Source organism: Trichechus manatus, unplaced genomic scaffold (assembly GCF_000243295.1).
Source record: "Trichechus manatus latirostris isolate Lorelei unplaced genomic scaffold, TriManLat1.0 scaffold00080, whole genome shotgun sequence".
NCBI classification, from domain to species: domain Eukaryota; kingdom Metazoa; phylum Chordata; class Mammalia; order Sirenia; family Trichechidae; genus Trichechus; species Trichechus manatus.
This window is the reverse complement of record NW_004444016.1, coordinates 5,034,408-5,053,049: the sequence shown is the minus strand read 5'-3', so window position 1 is coordinate 5,053,049 and position 18,642 is coordinate 5,034,408. Positions and strand designations below refer to the sequence as shown.

Here is an 18,642-nt window from a genome sequence, read left to right as displayed (position 1 = left end):
CCAGCTTGAGAAGTAGAATATCACAAAACCTCTGAAGGTCCCTGGCAGGCTGCCAGCATATGTAGTTTGGGCACCACACAAAGGTGCCTTGCAGGGGTACAGTGGGGAGTGGGGTAGAGGAGTATGCCTCCACGTGGACGATGGGGCCTTTTCCTTCCATACAATGACACCATCTGCTGTCAGGCTGTGGACCCATGGGGCTGCACCCACTTAGTAGGGGATGTCTTCTTCTAATTCATCTTGTCTGGAGAACGAGCCTTTTTCTAATTCACATATGGTCTGCTTCTTGGCTACTGCAGCCTTGTTCATGGGGATCCCACCTGTATGCTTCATAACTTCCATTAGAAGTAACAATTATAATGAAGTTTGGATTAATTATTCCTTTTTTTTCTTTAGAGTTTTATGTATGTAGATATTCCTAAACAATCTACCGCTCTATCTTTTTTTCCTTCCTAAAATGCCATTTGCCATTGTATTAGGTTTTTATTACTACTGTAACAAATTACTGCAAATTTAGTGGCTTCAAACAACACATATTTACTATCTTATAGTTCTGTAGGCCAGAAGTCTGATGTGGGTCTCACTGGGCTAAAGTCAAGGTACCAACAGGGCTCTTTGGGAAAATCTAGGAGGCTCTAGGGGAGAATTTGTCTCCTTGCCTTTTCCAGCTTCTAGAGGCTGTCCACATTCCTTGGCTCATGGCCCACTACCATCTTTAAAACCAGCAATGATTGGTTGAGTCAGACTCTGACCTTTCTCTTCTGCATTCCTCTTCCATTTATAAAAACCTTTGTGATTACACTGGACTCAACCAGAATCCAGGGTAATCTCCCCATCTCAAAATCATTTGATTAGTAACCTTAATCCCCCTTTGCCATGTCACCTAACATATTCACAGGTTCCAGGGAGTAGGGTGTGGGCATCGCTGGCAGGGGTGGGTGACATTATTTTGCATACTTGTTCTAGCCACTGTCTTTTGTTTCTTTTTACAAATAACTATTTTTGTCAAATCTGAGTTATTTTCTGAGCAAGTGATAAGAATAAATACCCTTATTTTGATACAATGACAGCAGGTGGATACAAAGTGACTACTCAATGTATTCTCTGGACATTAAACTCTGAGCATTTATCAACAGCTCCAATTTGAGCTTCAGGAGCAAACTAAGGTAACTTGGATACTACCACTTAGCTCCTTGTTGTTTCCTACTGTTTAAATTGCAAGATAAATACATATAAAAAAGGGGCAAAACCCACAAATGCACAGTATAAAGAAGAATTATAAAGCAAACACCTGTATAACCACCATCTAATTTAAGAAATAGAACACTGAAAACTTCTCTTTTCCAAAGTACTCCTTGTGGCCCTTTTCTATTACATATAGATCAAACCACTATCCTGACTCTTAGGGTAATCAGTTGCTTGATTTTTTTGGCAATTTTGCCACCTATGTATGAACCTCTAAATAATAATAACAATATATAATAAATAATGACTTTTGTCTGATTTCGAACTTTACTTGAGTCAGACTGCATGTATCTTTTGTATTTTATTTTATTTGTAATACTCAAACATGCTGTTACCTGTACGTGTAGGTCTAGTTCATTCATTTTTCATTGCTGTATATATTTCATTGTATGATCCAATTGCTTCTAGTTTGGGGCTATTACATGAATGCAGCTATGGGCATATTTGTATTCTGGTACATATGTGCACATGGTTCTCCAGGGTATATACTGAGGAGTGGAACTGCCAAGTCATAAGAGTTTTTATGTCTTTAAACTTTAGTAGATAATGCTAAACTGTCTTCCAGGGTAGTTGTAAGAATTTACACTGCTATCAACAATGAATGAGAGATTCTTTTGCTCCAGATCCTTGCCAACAGTTGGCATTGTCAGACTTATTAATTTTAGCCATCATGGTGGGTGTATTGTGGTGGATGTACAGTTGTATTTAATTTTAGTTTGCTTTTCCCCGATCATTAATAAGGTTGAATATTTTTTATACATTCATTGCCCATTTCAATTGCCTCTTTTGTGCAGTCCCTATAAAAAAGTTATTTTGTACAATTTTATATGGAATTGTCTGTTTTTAAGTTATTTCCAGGAGTTCTTTATATAATATAGATAATAGTCCTTTTTGGGTTGAACGTTTTGTAACTATTTCAGTTCTCTGGCTGGACTTTTACTCTTTTTATGGCGTCAAATTTAATGTAGCTAAATTTAGTGATCCTTTCTCTATGGCTGGAGTCCCTGGGTGGTGGAAAGAGTTAATATGCTTGGCAGCTAACTGAAAGGCTGGAGGTTTGAGTCCACTCAGAAGTGCTTTGGAAGAAAAGCCTGGCAATCTGCTTCTAAAAAATCAGCCACTGAAAACCCTGTGGTGCACAGTTCTACTCTGACATACGTGGGGTCGCTATGAGTCAGAACTGACTTGACAGCAACTGCTTTCCCTATGGCTAGAGGTTTTGTGTTTTGTTTAAAAAATCATTAAGACATTTTTCTATATTTTGTTTCCTTAAAATCTTATTTTAAACATCCTTTTTACTGTGAAACATTCATATAGAAAAATGCCCCAAAGATATAGACAACTAAATAATTTAGTACAAAGCAAACAGCCATGTAACCACCACTCAGATCAAGAGGGAGAACACTGTCAGCACCCACAAGAAACTACTCTGACACTTAGGGACATTTAGGCTGAACTTGGATTTCACAAACAATAAGTGGGAGCCTGCCATGCCATGGGCATAATTAGACTGTGTTCACCACAAGGCAGGAATCATGTGTTCACTGCTGTGTCTCCAGTACTCAACACAGCACCTGGCACATAGTAGGTGCTCACTCAATATTTTTTAGTGTATGAATGAGTAAGAAGTATCAAAGTGTTCTAGTTTACAATACATATAAAGCAAACAAGGAGAAACAAATAGTAAAACCTTATTAAAAAGCAACAAAAAATTTGGTTAAACTATCGGCCATTTACTTTTGATGAGTGTTTTTAGAGTGCTTGGTTTCAGTAAGACACTTATTTAGGATACAGACAATACCATACTCTAATAGCGATAATAAGACACATGTATAATATCATTTCTCCTTCGTGTACACAGATTGGTTTCTCTTTCACTATGAAAGCCTAACATAGGGGTATGAGCTTTCATGCTTCAGAGCTTCTCTGCTGAGGAGCTTGGAGATTGAGAAAATGAAATACTTCTGCAAATCATTATACCGTCGTCTTTAGTGGAACACAGCAGTCAGGTGTGAATGTTTGGCAAAAATATGGTTTAGCTAAATTGCAATCTGCAAACATCTGGGCTTCAGTATGGTCCTAATGAAAGGAGTCTGAGATGGAGCCTGGCTGGTTAAATGGTAGGAAGGCCCAAAGGCCTAAGGCCTCAAAGGAAAAGGTAGGATATGCAGAACGGTGAAACTCTACTACTTGGATTTCTGGCTAAAAAAGCAGCAGAAGACTCATGGTTTCGTAAAGGTCATAATTTCATTGAATCTTGGAGCACTTTTTTCTTTTTCCTACACGGATACAGGGAGAGGGAAGAGGGAAAAGGGGGCACCTAGTCTTACCTTTTTTTTTTTTTTAAACAATAAAAATTCTGATTGTGGAAAATATATCTAGTTGATTACAGAAATTTAATTAAGAAACTAAAACAACTTAGTCTTATAGCTGATGATAACATTGGCTCACATCGTCATACATTGAATTCCAAGTTATCAGGCTAAAAATGTGGACTTGGCAAAGATGAGAGGTACTGTCAATTGTTCCAGCTGCCCAAACTGGATGTGACTGGCACCAGTGGCTGTATGAGTGTATACAGAAGCTGAAATCAACATTGTTAACTTTGGTTCTATCCCCAAAACATTCTACTCCAGAGGTATGTAAGATGAAGCTTTTTCTAAGGGTCGGGATCATAATTATATCCCCTAGCACAATGCCTGGTCCATAATAGTTGCTTGAGAAATATGTGTTGGATAAATAAATGGCACAAAGTTTACTTTGGGATGCTATGATCAGAACAGTATTTGCTAGTATTTTGGATGTTGGCGTGGGATTTGAACAACCTGGAACAGTTTCTTCTCTTGCAGCTAGTAATATTTCTCTGTTTATGAAGAACATGCATTCTCGTACACTGGCACAATGGTTCTGTGGAAAGTGGTAGAGATTTCCATTGTATTCCTCAGAACGGCCAGCAATACCACTCCTTAATGGTGAGTTGCTTCTCCTTTATTAGAAGGTTTTAATTTTGTTGGGCTTTTAGTCCCTTCTTTCTTCCCTGTAGAGATGAGTAGATACCCTGGTGGCATACTGGTTAAAAGCTACAGCTGCTAACCAAAAGGTCGGCAGTTCGAATCTACCAGGCGTTCCTTGGAAACTCTATGGGGCAGTTCTATCCTGTCCTAGAGGGTCACTATGAGTTGGAATCGACTCGATGGCAATGCGTCTGAGGGAGTCAAAGTAGTTACGATCTCATTTCCCTTGTGCCGTAGTTATTTCCTGCACAAGACTATGTATATTTTCCCATCCATCATGTCTTATTCTGTAAGTGGGCAGTGTAAACATGCTTCTAATTAGGGAGGAAGTGTGCTTGTACAGTGAAACCTATGAGAGCCAGACTCGACAGGACTGCCTTGTTTTTCCGGGTTTTGCAAGTTTTTCTTCCTTGACAGGGTGCAGTCTTACCACTTTTCTATCACTTGTTTTAGTGGAAAATATTTGAGTTTTCCTTCGCTGATAAGTTTCCACCTTATACCAGTTCTGGCATTTGCAGGTTTTACTCTTGTTATGGATTGAATTGTGTCCCCCCAAAATGTGTGTCAACTTGGCTAATCCATGATTCCCAGTATTGTGTGATTGTCCACTATTTCGTCACCTGATGTGATTTTCCTCTGTGTTGTAAATCCTACCTTTATGATGTTAATGAGGTAGGATTAGTGGCAGTTATGTTAATGAGGCAGGACTCAATTTATAATATTAGGTTGTGTTTTAAGTCAATCTCTTTTGATATGCAAAATAGAGAAGTGAGCATAGAGACTGTGGGACCTCATACCACCAAGAAACAAGAGCCAGGAGAACAGCATTTGTCCTTTGGACTCAGGGTCCCAGAGCTGAGAAGCTCCTCCACCCGGGAAGACTGATGGCAAGGACCTTCCCCCAGAACCAACAGAGAGAGAAAGTTTTTCACTGGAGCTAGTGCCCTGAATTCAGATTTCTAGCCTCTTTCTTGGACTGTGAGAGAATAAATTTCTCTTTGTTAAAGCCATCCACTTGGGTATTTCTTTTATAGCAGCACTAGATAACTAAGACAACTGTATTTACTGTAACTCACAAGGTTCAGAAGATCTTAAAAACAGCTGCAAGAGTTTGGGGGTTCTTGGTTTTCATTTAGAAATAAAGGGCAAGTATGTAGCAACTTCTGCCAAGAAAAGTTTCCACATGGGACCGCGTCCTTAGTAATAAAAACCTAGATATGGATGGGAAAACATTTCCAGAGACTTCTTTAGGCCTCCAAAAGCAGCATGGGAGATGGCAGTGAAAAAATTGAAGTATACAGCTTATAGAATACTTTTATGCATACCAAGTACTTAAGTATTATTTTTCCTATTTTAATTGACTCTAAGGTGCAATTGGGTTAAATAACTTGACGAGAGTCACGTAGCTAGTAAGTGATAGAGCTAGAACTCAAATGCAGGTTTTCTTATTCTAAGTTCAGTGTTCTTATTTTAAGTCTAGCCTGGTTCCCAGGTGGTACAAATGGTTTGTGTTCAACGGCTAACCCACCCAGTGGAAAAGGCCTGGAAATCTGCTTCTGTTAAGATTATAGCCAAGAAAACTCTATGGAGCAGTTCCACTCTGTAACACATGGTGTCACCATGAGTCAGAATTGACTCGACAGCAACTAACAGCAATACAACAACAGTCCAAATCCAACATTTATCAGTGCTAAACGTTTGTTATATCTACTTTACTTTTTAAGTGATAGAATTGGTGGGAATGGGATGTGTCCTTTTTTGCTTTTGCCGACTACTATGACTCCAGTTCCTTATTAACATTGTATTAAAAAAGATAATGGCAGTCTTGACTGAACATGAGTTAATCCATATATTAGTACTCAAATAGCCTTGGTCAGAGATGAGGTCAGTAAGGTATGTAATGAGGACATCTGAATAATGAAAGCTTCCTTACTGATGGAACAAGAGATGGGGTCAACATCCTGTTACATCTGGAAGAGCTGAATTCAAGCTAATGACAAGGGAAAAAAGAAGTGCATTTGCACTTTCTATGAATAATGAGGGCACAAGTTGTGAAGTGACAACAGATATAGAGAGCTGCTCCCTGAACTCAAGTCTCATCCTAGTGGTACCCGTCACCCTGGGGAGGCAGACATGCTGAGGTCCTTCCTGGCATCTAGGCCATTATCTGGGGTTGTGGCAAATATACAGTGAAATCTGTGAGAACCGGAACTTGACAGGACTTCCTTGTTTTTCCGGGTCTTGCAAGTTTCCTTCCTTTGATAGAGTGCAGTCTTACCACTTTTCTATAACTCGTTTTAGTGGAAAATATCTGTGTTTTCCGCCTCTGACAGCTTTCTGCCTTATGCAGGTTCCAGCTTTCACAAGTTTTACTGTATATTCCTTCTACAATGATTTGATCATGACCTTACCTTTTTTTTCTTCCTATTGTGCTTTAGGTGAAAGTTTACAGAGCAAATTAGCTTCTTATTCAAAAATTTATACACAAATTGTTTTGTGACATTTGTTGCAATACCTGAAATGTGTCAACACTCTTTCCCCTTATACCCTGGGTTCCCTGTGTCCGTTCGTCCAGTTTTCCTGTCCCTTTCTGCCTTCTAGTCTTTGCTTTTTGGCAGGTGTTGCCTATTTGGTCTGGTATACTTCCTTGAACTAAGAAAAATGTTCCTCATGTGTGTTAGTGTTTGTTTTATAGGCCTGTCTAAACTTTGGCTAAAAGGTGGACTTTGGGAGTGCTTCAGATCTGAGTTAGCAGGGTGTTGGGGGCCATAGTCTCAGGGGTTCCTCCAGTCTCTGTCAGACTAGTAAGTCTGGTCTTTTTTTGTGAATTTGAATTTTGTTCTACATTTTTTCCCTGCTCTGTCTGGGACCCTCTATTGTGATCCCTGTCAAAGATGGTGGTGGTGGTAGCCGGGCACCATCTAGTTCTTCTGGGCTCAGGTTAGTGAAGGCTGTGCTTCATGTGGTCCATTAGTCCTTTGGCCTAATACTTTCCATGTATCTTTGGTTTTCTTCATTCTCCTTTGCTCCAGATGGGATGGGATCAATAGATGTATCTTAGATGGCCGCTTGCAAGCTTTTAAGACCTCAGATGCTACTCACCAAAATGAACTTACTTTTTTTTTAAGCCATATATATATAGTGCTTTAAGTGAAAGTTTACAGTTACATTCAGTTTCTCATACAAAAATTTATACACACATTGTTATGTGACCCTAGCTGCTCTCCCTATGACAGCACACTCCTCTTTTCCACCTGGATTTCCCTTGTCCATTCAACCAGCTCCTGTCCCTTTTTGCCTTCTCATCTCACCTCCGGACAGGAACTGCCCACTTAGTCTCATGTATCTACTTGAGCTAAGAAGCACACTCTTCACAAATATCATTTTACGTCCCATAGTCCTGTCTAATCTTCGCCTGAAGAGTTGGCCTCGGGAGTGGTTTTAGTTTTGGGTTAACAGGGAGTCCACGGGCCATGTCTTCCGGGTCCCTCCAGTCTCAGTCAGACCGTTAAGTCTGGTCTTTTTACTAGAATTTGAGTTCTGCCCCCCACTTTTCTCCTGTTCCATCAGGGACTCTCTGTTGTGTTCTCTGTCAGGGCGGTCATTGGTGGTAGCCGGGCACCATCTAGTTCTTCTGGTCTCAGGCTGATGGAGTCTCTGGTTTATAAGGACCTTTCTGTCTCTTGGGCTCACATTTTCCTTCTGTCTTTGGTGTTCTTCATTCTTCTTTACTCCAGGTGGGTTGGGACCAACTGATGTATCTTAGATGGCCACTTGCTAGCTTTTAAGACCCCACACACCACTCACAAAGTGGGATGCAGAACATTTTATTAATAAACTTTGTTATGCCAACTGACCTCGATGTCCCCTGAAACTGTGGTCCCCAGGCCCGAGCCCCTGCTACTCTGTCCCTCAAAGTGTTTGGTCGTAAACTTCTTAGCTTTTGGTTTAGACCAGTTGTGCTGACTTACCCTGTACGGTGTGTTATCCTTCCCTTCACCAAGAATTCTTGTCTACTATCTAATTAGTGAATTCCCCACCCTTGTAACCATCAAAGAATGTTTTCTTCTGTGTTTAAACCATTTCTTGAGTTCTTATAATAGTAAAACGACTTTACTTTAGAGAGGCATAAAGCGTCTGCTCAGATAAGTTAGGTAGAATGCTCGTTTCTCAGGGCTTTAAAAATCATCTTGCCACAAAAGGACAAATATTGTATGATCCCACTTTTATGAAATCTCTAGAATAGACAAATGCATAGAGACCAAAGTTTATTAGTAGTTACCAGGGGCAGGTTGTGACGGGGAGGAAGGGAGAGCTATTGCTTAAGGGGCACTGAGTTTCTATTAAAAGTAAGAAAAAAAATTGGAAACGGAGAGTGGTAATGGTTGCACAACATAGTAAAAGTAACTAATGTCATTGAATTGTACACATAAAAATGGTTAAAATGGCAAATGTTTTGTTATATATATTTTACCACACAAAAAGTCCAAAAATAAGTAATTGTGCAAAGGAATAACTACAAAAATCCCACCTCAAGTAATAATTTTCCTGGCATGGCCTCATCTCCAGAGGGAGTCTTACAAACACACAGGCTTGGCCTATACCAGTCACTTCTTATCCTGGCCAAGCAGCTATCTGAAATGATATTTATGACTCTAGTGACATATTAAAATGTGATCTCTACATGTGCAGGTAAAGCATTTATCGGAAAAAAGAAGAAAAAGTGATGTAATTCTGAGGCAGTTTCTTAGTTACTGCCAAGTTTAAAACTCTATTTGTTACAAGATGTTAAACTGGAAGTTTTAACTCAAGGTTTCTCAATCTCAGCACTACTGACACTTTGGGCTAGATAATTCATTGCTGGGGGGCTGAGTTGGGGGTGCTATACTGTGCACTGTAGGATGTTTAGTAGTATCCCTGACCTCTACCCTCTAGATGCCAATAGCATCTCCCCAGTTTTGATAACCAAAAAGATCTACAGACATTGCCCAAAAAAATCACTCCTGGTTGAGAACTACTGTTTTAACTGAAGCACCAAGATATTACAAAACAAAACAAAAACAAAAATTCACTAAAGTGACTTCTGAGATGGACCCCCTCTGGAAATTTTAAAGGATTTAGAAAAAAGCAGATAGATAACAGCAAGTAATAAAAGGTCAAGGAGGATTTCTTTGGAGACTGCTGCTGGTATGCTGTGATCCTTACCACAGGTGTCTGCCTGCCTGCCTCTGACCTCAAGCCCAGTGCGAGGGGCCTTCAATTGAATTACTCAGAGTGCTTGAGATGTGTCTTGTGCAGTTAGAGGGGCACAGTGGACTGACGCCAGCATGGAAAATATAGAGGACAAGAGAAGGGCTGGCAGCTGTTTTGGCAGCAGAGCAGAGGACTGTTGAAGCCAAACTGGGATTGGCCTGTACTCCCAAGTTTGTTTGGGCACAAAATTTCCTAAGAGCCTCCTGTGGACCAGGTGCAGGTCATACGCAGCTGCCACTAGCCAAAATACCACCATCAGAAAAAAAGCTCTCTTTGGTCCAGATACTTTGCTACCATCTATTGGAAAATAGTCATAAAATATTTAGTTTGGACAAAACTCTTTACTGCCACCTGCTGGAAAATGTCAAAATAAATATACAAATCTACAATGATTGGCACCCTAGAGAGGGTTCTAGTCTACCCAGAGGTGCCATGGAAGAAAGGCCTGGTGATTTACTTCCAAAAAATCAGCCATTGAAAAACCCTAGAGCACAGTTCTACTCTAAATGGTTAACACACTTGGCTGCTAACTGAAAGGTTGGAGGTTTGAATTCATCCAGAGATGCCTTGGAAGAAAGGCCTGATGATCTACTACTGAAAAATTAGCCATTGAAAACCCTATGGAACATAGTTCCACTCTGACATACATGCATTTGCCATGAGTTGGAGTCGACTCAATGGCAACCGGTAGATAGGTAGAAGGGTTACGGAGGGCACAATTTTGTATAGCCATATGGGGTGGTCCTAGGGCCACTTGAAAATGGGCCAGTGTGAGAGTTATCTTAAATCCTATTTAACAGGGTCCCCTATAGAGATGCAAAGGCTTAAACAGACAAGTAGTTGAAGGCTGAAGAGAGAGTAAAGAACTTCCAAATTACAGTGCTTTTACTCAGATGAAGGGAACAGTGGATAAGAAACCACCAGAGATGGGGATGGTAGTGATCTCTGAAGTAAACATAAAAGTATCCACCAGAAGAAAGTCAGTGTTAAACATTGCTAGGCTTACTGAGTGTTAATCTAGCACATGAAAATAAAAGTTAAAAACTTTTCTGCTCCCCCTTCTTTTCTTTTCTTCCCCTCCCTTTGAGTCTGGTTAGTAAGATGGGTAAGAACTAGAAAGACTAGGCAGGGTCAGAGAGGACTATGCTCCCCTCTCCAGAGTATGTAGAGAGCCAGCTGTCCCCCACTGGAGAAGGGGGAAAGGTTTCACTCTGTGTGTCCGTGACTTGATGACCAAAGAACCTTCTATTACCTAAGAGGGAGCACAGAAGTTATAGAACCTGCTTGTGTTTTTGGTCGGGTGCATTTCATTTCTACTCCCCTTGCACAGGTTTAGAGGGGCGGTGAAAGATAAAAATAAAGGGTTTGTTTGTTTGTTTTAATACCCCATGAGTCCTGCATGTTGAACATACTGGTTACATACTACAAAGGAGGATCTGGAAAAGATATATTCCAAGGACAAGTTCTACAGAGGAAAAATGGTCATTGAATCAATTTGTTTTTGACAGCCCAGACTTTGGGGTAGAGTGCATAAATGCAGGGGAGTCACTTTCCTCTGAGACCTTACAGTCTTGGGCTTCATTCATACTTGGAGTAAGATACCTATTACAGTCAATTATGTCAACAAGAGCCTGTGTTGCATAGGTGTGGCAGGTTCAGGAGGGTTTTTAACTCTTATGATTTTTACTGTCTTATGGTGAAGCTTTAGAAGCAGTCATGTTGCCCCTGATCTCCAAGCATAAAATCACAGGTAAAACTGCCATTTAAGATGTTTAAAGAGACTCTCAAGGCTGAATACACAGACTGCATCGTAATCGCGTTGCCATGAAACCAGGGTCTGTCTGGTCTTCAGTTTGGCAGATTCAGAAACTTAAATTTTACTTCATTCAAGTTTAATCAAGCTCTGGGAAATAAATTTGAATAAATCAACTTCATAATTCAACCCAATGAACAGAAGATGAGTTATAAACCATAATGTGAATTTATTAACTAACAAAGACTGTACAGTAAGTATAACTAGTACCATCATGTGCCTTGGACAACCGCCTCTTGCTGGCTGTGTTGATTTACTCTGGAGATCCTCTGAAAGATTACTTGATGAGTATCAGAGCGTGGGTCTTTGTATGTTCTTAAAGGATATCCAGAATTTAAATTTGCTAGGATGTAAGCTTCATGAGGGCAGGGATCTTATTTGCTGATGTATCGTAAGAGACTAGAACATAGTAAGCACTCAGTAAATATTTGTTCAACGAGTAACTGAATCTGAATTAACCTTTTTAACTGCCCGGTATTAGTACTGCTCATTAGGCCTCTTTCCTGGACAGATACATTCTTATTCAGACCCTGCTGGTTCTAGACGCTTTGTGGACCCTACGCTTCTATTATGACCGCATCAACTGGGCATGTGACACTTAGGTTACAGATGACTTATTTTAGTCACTCTAAAGAGGCCATCCTGGCCTCTGTAACACATTTACAGATCATCTCATAGGCTGACGTTTTTGTATTTTTTTAAATCTTGTCCTAAATTCTCTGAGGGTTCTTGTTTTACATTTTCCGGGTTACTAACTTCCAGCCCGGGCAGGTAGGGGACAACCGGATTGTGGTGGTTTATATTTTTACAGACACCCTGAGTTCTTTGTGCAGGTGTGGATCTACCCCGCCGTCAAGGAGTCCAAAGGCAGAATACTGCATTTTACTCAGTGGAAGATCTCAACGCCTTCAACAGACTAAAGCAAAAAGAGACTGGCTGAATATTCTAACCTTTGTGAGCTCGAGGGAGCTGCAGGATTGATCTGGGCGGCTATACAAGCAAGTACAGACTCAGAGAGCTCCTCATTCTTTCTGCCTTTCAGCTCAGCCTCTGAAGCTCTGTTTAGTATATGAAGTTCATTGTGAGCAGGTAGCCTATCGACTTTCATATTCCCAGACCCTTTCGGCGCCAAAGACATATGTTCTCTCTGGAGTCAAGTTCAGGTCCTTAGGTCCTTGGGTGAAGGGGAATGGTGGAGGGCGGGCAGGTGCAGCCCCGACGTTTCCATCTAACCCACATCGCTGGGAATGGTAACATGAGTCACCGCTTAGGTCTGCCCCCGGCAGTTTTCTGTTGTCTCTGTGCTCCTCACCCTGATAAGGGCATCCCGGGTTTTTCCGACTTTCTAAGGCACAGAGAGACGAGGAACGACCTGGGTCTTCCGGATTTTCCCTTTATCGCTCCTACTTCCCTTCCCCAGTTTGCTTTCTCCTTTCCAACTTCCCTCAGACCCGTGCCTGGCTTCTCGCACCCTAACTCAGGGGCCCAAATTTGGGGTAAACACCGGGGTTCTTTAACCCGCAGACTCCAGGGATGCTGGCAAGAGGTACGGGAGTACCAACCGCCCTCACATCGCGCTTGCCCCACCCCCGCCAGCGGGCCCCGCCCCGCCCCCTCACGTCACGTCCGGCCCCGCCTCCGCCCTCCCTCCCCCATCCGCTCTCCTCCCGCTTGCCGTTAGGGAGGCTCTGTCCCTCAGACGCTGCCTACGCCGCCACTCCCGTCCCCGCTCCCGTCCCCTCGCCCACATCTCAGCCTCTGCCTCTGCCGCCGCCGCCGGGGGGATCTGAGGGTCGCTTACCGGGCTGGCCCCGCCGCCACCGCTGTCGAATCAGCCGTCTGTCAGCGGCCGCTCCGGGAAGAGGCTCGCCGGCCGCGGAGTCACTTGGGGCCTCAGTTCTCGCCCTCTTGCCGTCGCCGCGGGTCCTGGAGAAGCGGCAGCGGCCGGGGAACGGGGCGTCGCGGTTCCAACGGTAGGTAAACGGGCGGGTACCAGTATCTGCGCATGCGCGGGTCTCCCGTCGCCGCGCGCCCCCCGCCGCCCCCCACTACCGTGTCCCACCCGCGCCAGGCTCAAGGGCGTTGCGTTTAGAGGTGGGTGGTGGTGGTGGGGAGCCAGGGACATTGTCCTGCATACGGTGCATTCCCTAGAGAGGGTCCCCTTTCTATTTGGGGAAAGAGGAAGGTGAAGACATGCCCCAGGCTGCCGGGGGGGTGTGGCAGCGATTTTCAGCCGCTGCAGTGCGCGTGAGCGGTTATGCTCCCTCACCACCTAGCTCCCCCAAAGTATTAGGCACAACAACCCACATTTGTTTGCTAGCCTCCACTGCACACCAGTCCTGCGCCATGCCCCTGCCCACTTCCTTCATGTTGAGCAGTGAAGTTGATGCAGAAAAAAAGATGAGAGTGTGGTTTATTACGGGCTCAACTGCGCCCCTTTTTAAGATTACGTGAGATGAGTGGTTGCTGACTTCCTTAAATCACTCAGTATAGCCAAAATTGGGCTGTTGGTGCACTGGGGATTGTCTAGAATGCACTCCGCATGGGCCAGGCCAGAGGGATGCTTTGTATAGCATTAAGTATCAGATGGGGAGCCTGGTTTCCAAGATAAGGTTATAGGAAATTGAATCGGTTGCCACGTTTGCCCAGTGGGGAATTGGTAAACTCCTTTTGGCTATAATCAATTAGAAACCAAACTGACTTACAGACAGTTGCATAATTTTATTCGGTTTCCACGTATACCTTTTAATCAGTGAAAAAAGTACCCAGAGTTGGGCATTTACCCTACTTTCAAGAAGTTGACAGTCTAAAAATGGCAACCGGAATCACGGTAATGCAGACTATGAACATTAAATAACTGGGGTGCACTTACCTTTAGAGGCAGCCATTAGAGGATAATTTTGAATTACTGACTTTCTGTGGCTGGGTTAATGTGAGGCTATGTCTTTAATTCCTTTTTGCAACCCTGCAGTACTTGTTGGCCTGGGTTTTTCACAGGTACTGTGCACTTTAGGGAAACCCTGGTGGCCTAGTAGTTAAGAGCTACTGCTGCTAACGAAAAGATCGGCAGTTCGAATCCACCATGCACTCTTTGGAAACTCTATGAGGGATTTCTCCTTTGCCCTGTAGGGTCGCTAGGAGTCGGAATAGACTTGACGGCAATGAGTTTTGTTTTTGTTTTTTTGGTGTACTTTAGAGGAGCTCTGGTGGCACAGTGGTTAAGAGCTACAGCGAGCTAAGGCTGCAAAAGGTCGGCGTTTTGAATCAACCAGCTGCTCCTTGGAAACCCAGTGGGGCAATTCTACTCTGTCCTATACGGTCGTTATGAGTCCGAATTGCCTCAACGGCAACGGGTTTGGTTTTGGTTTGGTGCGCCTAGAGGGAGCCCTGGTGGCACAGTGGTTAAGAGCTCGGCTGTTAGCTAAAAGGTTGGCAGTTCGAATCCACCAGCCGCTCCTTGGAAACCCTAGGGGGCAGTTCTCATCTGTCGCTATGAGTTGGGATCTACTCGACAGCAAGGGGTTTTGGTGCACTTACTTGTTGAATGGAATTGAATGAACTCGACATATGTGCTTATCCATTGGGAGCCTCTTCTATCTTTCTTAAAGCTGTGCAGTTTTTAAAATTGGGGCAGTGTTTTCCGAGTTTAATTGTTACCAATTAGGGATTTCTGTGACACAACATAAGTTAAGTCCTTGGAAAGGAGTAGAAAGGCATATCATAGTGGCATAAAATTCTTCATTGGATGAAGTAAGTGTTACACTGTATTTTTTATTAGAATGCTGTTTTAGGACAGAGAAAGTGGCTGAAATAAATACTTGGTGACTTGTCAGTTTTTCCCCCACCAATAAAATGCCAACGACTTTTTTTTCTTTTGTGGCTACTGCTTTTTCTTTTAAAAAAAAAGCATTTATTTTATTGTTGTTGAGAATATACCCAGCAAAAATTACAGCAATTCAACAGTTTCTACACGTACCATTTAGTGACATTGTTTACATTCTTCAAGTTGTGCAACCATTCTTACTTGCCTTTTCTGAGTTGTTCTTCTCCTTATTAACATGAATTCACAGCCCCCTAAGGTTCCTATCTAATCTTTCGAGATGCTATTGTCAATTTGATCCCATATAGATAGTTCTTAAAAGAGCAAATGCTCAAGTCAGACATTTCTTACTAGTTAAGCTAAACTATTGTTTGGTTTTAAGAAGATTTCAGGGGATATTTTTGGTTTAAGATTAAAAGGTTATCTCGGGGTAGTAGTTGCAGGGGTTCGTCCAACTTTCATGGCTCCAGGAGTCTGGAAGTCCATGAGAATTTTAAATTCTGTTCTGCATTTGCCCCTTTTGATCAGGATTCTTCTGTAGAATCTTTGATCAAAATGTTCAGTAATGGTAGCTGGGCACCATCAAGTTCTTCTGGTCGCATGGCAAACGAGGCATGTTCATGGAGGCAGTTAGCCACACGTTCCATATCCTCCTCTGATTCCTGAGTCTCCTTCTTCCTCTGTTGCTCCAGGTGAATAGAGACCAATTGTTGTGCCTTGAATGGCCACTTGCAGGATTTTAAGACCCCAGACACTATGCAACAAACTGAGAGGTAGAACAGAAGCACTAAACATGTTATTAAGCCAGTTGACTGGAATGTCCCGTGAAACCATAACTGTAAACCTCCAGATGAAGGTATCAAATCCCATGAGTTTTTTGGTTGTACATAAGCAGCCTCAGCGGCTACTTTTTTTGTCCTCATAAATATATATCTATTACACAACACTTGCCAATGCAACTTTTTGCACATGTACAGCTTATTTACTATAATTACGATAATTGGCTGTGCAGCCCTACCTTTTAACAATGTGATATTTCCATCACTATTAACCCCCCCTCTTTTTCCCTGGTAACCACTAATAAATTTTGGTCTCTGTACATTTGCTTTTTCTTGTCTTTTTATGTAAGTGAGGTCACAGTATTTTCCTTTTGTGATTGATTTATTTCACTCAGCATAATGTCTTCCAGATCGATCAATATTGTAGCATGTATCAAGACTTCATTCTCCTACTGGCTGAGTAGTATTCCATTGTATGTAAGTACCACCTTTGTTTATCCATCTGTTGTTGGGCATTTAGGTTGTTTCTACCTTTAGACTATTGTGAATAGTGCTGGAGTGAACATTGGTGTACAAGGCTCTTTTTGAGTCTCTGCTTTCAAGCTTTTGGATGTATACCTAGGAGTGGAATTGCTGGTTCGTATGGTAGTTCTGTTTTTAGTTTTTTGAGAAACTGCCACACTCTTTTCCACAAGGGCCGTACCATTTTGCGTTCTCACTGGCAACTGATGAGGATTCCAGTTTCCCCGCATCCTTGCTAATGTTTGTTATTTTCTTTCTTTCTTTTTTTTAATCTTGACTATCGTAGTGGGAATGAAATGGTATCTCATTGTGATTTTGATTTTGCATCTCTTTGATGGTTGTTGTTGCTGAGCATCTTTTCTTGAGTTTGGTGGCCATATGAATATCCTCTTTGGTGAAATGTCTGTTCAAGTCCTTTGCCCATTTTATGATTGGGTTATTTGTCTTTTTGTTGTTAAGTTGTTGAAGTTTTATATATATTCTGGTTATTATATTGTTGTTGGATGTACGGTTTTTGAGGATACTCTCACAGTCGGTAGCTTGTCTTTGTACTTTTTTTGGTAAAGTCTTTTAATGAACAAAAGTTTTTAATTTTTATGAGGTCCTACTTATTTATTTTGTCTTTTGCTGTTTGTGCTCTTGTTATTATATTAGATAATCCATTGTTAAAAGCTAAGCCTGACAGCATTGCTTTGGCTTTTTCTTCCAAGAATTTTATGGTTTTAGTTTGCACATTTAGGTCCTTAATCCATTTTGAATTTTTTTCTTGCATATGGTGTGAGGCATGGATCCTGTTTCATTTTTCTGCATGTGGAAATCCAATTTTCCCAGCACGATTTATTGAAGAGACTCTTCTTTCTTCATCAAATGGACTTAGCACCCTTGTCAAAAATAGATGTGTGGGTTTATTTCTGGATTCTCAGTTCTGTTCCATTGGTCTATGTGTCTGTTGTTATACCAGTACCAGGCTACTTTGATTACTGTGGCTGTGTAGTATGTTTTAAAATCAGGAAGTGTGAGTTCTCCTACTTTGTTCTTCACTTTCAACATTGGTTTAGCTATTCTGGGCCTCTTGCTATTCCATATAAAGTGGAGGATTGGTTTTTCTATTTCTGTAAAGAAGGCTGTTTAATGGGATTGCATTGAATCTATAGATGGCTTTGGGTAGTAGTGACATCTTAACAGTATTAAGTCTTCCAGTCCATGAACGTAGACTATCTTTCCATTTATTTAAGTCTTCTTTAATCTTTTTCAGCAGTGTTTTATAGTTTTCATTGTATATGTCCTTCATGTCCCTGGTTAGATTTATTCCTAGGCATTTTATTCTCTTAGTTGTTGTTGTTAGGTGCTGTTGAGTCAGTTTCTCTTAGATGCTGTTGTAAATGGAATTGTTTCCCTAATTTTCTTTTCAGATTTTTCATTGCTGGTGTATATAAACCCAAATGATATTTAAAAAAATTTTTTTTTTTAATTGTTGTAGTTTAAATGAAGTTTACATTTCAAGTTAGTCTCCCATACAGAAATTTGTACATACATTGTAATGTGACCCTAATTGCTTTCCCCATACTGTGACACCACACTCCTCCTTTCCACCCCTGATTCCCCATGTCCATTCAACCAGCTCCTAACCCTCTCTCACTTCCAGCCTCACCTCCGGACAGAAGCTGCCCATTTAGTCTCTTGTATATACTTGAGCTAAGAGGCACACTTCTCATGAGTATGACTTTATGTCCCACAGTCCAGTCCAATCCCTGTCTGAAGAGTTGGCCTCGGAAATTGTTTTAGTTCTGGGCTGATAGGGAATCTGGGGGCCATGCTTTCCAGCGTACCCCCTGTCTCAGTCAGACCATTAAGTCTGGTCTTCTTACTGGAATTTGAGTTCTGCACCCTACCTGTCTCCTGCTCCATCTAGGACTCTCTGTTGTGTTCTCTGTCAGGGTGGTCATTGGTGGTAGCCAGGTACCATCTAGTTCTTCTGGTCTCAGGCTGATGAAGTCTCTGGTTTATGTGGCCCTTTCTATCTCTTGGGCTACTACTTTTCTTTTGTCTCTGGTATTCTTCATTCTCCTTTGCTCCAGGTGGTTGGGACCAGTTGATGCATCTTAGATGGCCGCTTGCAAGGTTTTAAGACCCCCAACGCCAGTCACCAAAGTAGGATGCAGAACATTTTCTTAATAAGCTTTGTTATGCCAGTTG

General features: G+C 41.8%; 1 protein-coding gene across 5 annotated transcripts in view; it reads left to right on the top strand.

Moving 5' to 3' along the window:
- The first annotated feature begins 12,941 nt into the window (after positions 1-12,941).
- FAM13B (family with sequence similarity 13 member B) overlaps positions 12,942-18,642 on the top strand; it is a 109,490-nt gene continuing 103,789 nt past the window's right edge. The window contains exon 1 of one of the 5 annotated variants that reach the window (XM_004381028.3): positions 12,942-13,298. The gene's annotated coding sequence lies outside the window, so the exon portion shown is untranslated. The remainder of the gene's footprint in view (positions 13,299-18,642) is intronic. The other 4 variants (XM_023735566.1, XM_023735567.1, XM_023735568.1 and 1 more) reach the window with 4 other exon arrangements.